Below are 2,560 nucleotides of genomic sequence, written 5' to 3'. Positions count from 1 at the left end.
TTTTTCTCAAACTCCCGATTATTGTATTAAAAGAAAAATTATATTTTCTTTAAAAGAATCAAATATTAATGAGATTATGAATCATGTCATGTGTTTATGGGAAATCTTCAATCATTCCTCCTATTTTGCTCATTACAATTTATACCCACCATTCTCAAATAAAAATGTTTCTTTCATAATGATTAAGGTATTTAGTCTTTTCTTTAACGCTCAAGGTTCAAATCCCTATCATATTTGTTATTAAAAGAATATATTATTCCTTTGTACGGATCTTTTCCCATTTTAAAAAATTGAGTGAAAGTGTATATATGAGAAGTTGGTACAAAGACCACAAACCCGGATCCTATTCATGACATTAAATAGCCCCCGAGCTCCTCCACAACCATGTTCAAAATATGAATCCTGGTATTGACATCCTTTAATAATCTTTAAATTTTATAGGTTGTATTTAGTCCTATTTTATTTAGGCTTCTTTTAATAACCATTTGATTTTTTATTTCAAAAAATTAAATTTAAAAATACTACTTCCAAATTATAAAAAAAAAAAAAGAAAAAAGAAAAAAAAGAAAAAACAACCCCAACTTTTAAAACTAAACCATTACTAAATAAGACTTGTGCTGTCCAATGACGTCTGCAGTTGCTCATTTTGAACTTTATAGCCCTAATTTTGTCTTTCTCCACACCAGTTCATAACATCCCAATTAATTCATCCATTCAATAAATACCTAAGAGTCTCCTCGTCATCCATTATCACCATTTTTAAAGAACCTAAGCTTCTCATTCTCTCGACAATGGCTAAACTATTAGTTCTTCATCTCTGTTTCGTTCTCATTGCTTCCTCTTCTCTGTTTCATGTCGGAACTTCCATAACTCACAAATCTCAAGACGGATCTGAAGAATGGGGCTACGTTCAAGTCAGACCCAGTAAGCCAAGTTCATTAATTTTCCTTCTATTTTATTTTAGTCATTATTTTTTATATATTTGCTCGTGTATTGTGTTGTTTAGAAGCCCATATGTTTTGGTGGCTTTACAGAAGCCCTTTCAGAGTGGACGTCGGTTCCAAGCCATGGCCGACCATTCTCTGGTTGCAGGGCGGACCGGTGAGCTGCCGATCTTTTCCAATGATTTATTTATAAATTTTGAGTATTTTGTAAGAAAATGGCTCAAATATTGAAAAACAGGGTGGCTCGGGAACTGGGTTTGGGAACTTCCTAGAAATCGGGCCATTGAACTCGAACTTGAAGCCGAGAAACTCAACATGGCTGAAAAAAGCAGACCTCTTGTTTGTGGTCAACTCCTTTTCCTTTTAATTTTCATCATTTTAACCTTAAATTCTAATTTTTTTTTTGACTAAATTTATGATTTTAACATAAAAAAAACAGGATAATCCGGTCGGGACTGGATATAGCTATGTGGAGAGTGGAGGTGAATTTGCGAAAGGCGATGTGGAGACGGCGATCGACATGACGACTTTGCTGGTTGAGGTTTCGAACGACACTGTCGGCCTACGAAACGCTCCTTTGTACATCTTTGCGGAGTCTTACGGTGGCAAATTCGCCGTCACTCTGGCTTTGTCTTCGGGCCATCCAAGCTGGCAATTTGACCCTTAATCTCGGAGGTACTTTTATTTTTACTTTTTTTTTAATAAAAAATTTCAAATATAAATGATGAATTATAACCTTTTTTTTATACGTAAAAAAAAAAAAATCATATTATAACTTTGATTTGTTTAAAATGATCCCATTGAATAATGTAGAATCAATAATTTAAATACACGACTCTCGATTTTGTTTGCCAGGAGTTGCTCTAGGAAACAGTTGGATGTCTCCAGAAGATTACACGGTTCATATTCTCATTCTCTCAATCTCATCCAAAAATTTTATCAATTTTTTTTGAAATTTTCGTTTTCAGAATGATAAACAAAAAGAATACTACTAAACTATGAAGTTGATTTCAATTATATCCTGATCGAAGTGTTAAAATGAAATATCTCAGAGCTCGAGAGTATAACCGAAACCAACCTCATATTTCAGGAGTATTCTTTTATTATATATCCTTAACACAATAATCTTTGTCTAAAATTTTACAGTCTTCTTGGGGTCCTCTTCTCAAAGATCTCTCACGAATTGACGACAAGACTCTGCAAGAATCAAATAGGTTAATATTTTTCATTTTTTTTTAATATAAACATGAATAAAGAAGTGAAATATATTATATAAATTTAAAAGTTATATGTAACNACAAAAGTTGTCTTTTGAAAATCAGTTTAGCGTTGAAGATCAAGCAGCAAATTAAAAACACGTTGTACGAAAATGCAACTCTTTCATGGAATGATCTTGAGGGATTAATTTTCTCCAATAGCAACCACGTGGTAGGTTTTGTTATTATTATTACTACTACTATTATTTTAACAAAATCCTTCCAAACCAATGAAATTTAAGTTTAAATTTATATTAACTAAATATAGGTATACGAAGTCTTTATTTTTATTATTATTTTTTTTTTTTGTTTATTAAGTTATCTTTTAAATTAGTAAACTTATAAAACCCTCTAAAAAAA

At 31.6% G+C, this 2,560-nt stretch overlaps 1 pseudogene; it reads left to right on the top strand.

Annotated features, from left to right (window-relative positions):
* The first annotated feature begins 774 nt into the window (after positions 1-774).
* On the top strand, positions 775-2,372 carry LOC111475087 (annotated as a pseudogene).
* The last annotated feature ends 188 nt before the right edge of the window (positions 2,373-2,560 follow it).

This window comes from Cucurbita maxima, unplaced genomic scaffold (assembly GCF_002738345.1).
Source record: "Cucurbita maxima cultivar Rimu unplaced genomic scaffold, Cmax_1.0 Cma_Scf00946, whole genome shotgun sequence".
NCBI lineage: Eukaryota > Viridiplantae > Streptophyta > Magnoliopsida > Cucurbitales > Cucurbitaceae > Cucurbita > Cucurbita maxima.
This window is presented reverse-complemented; position numbering and strand designations above follow the sequence as displayed.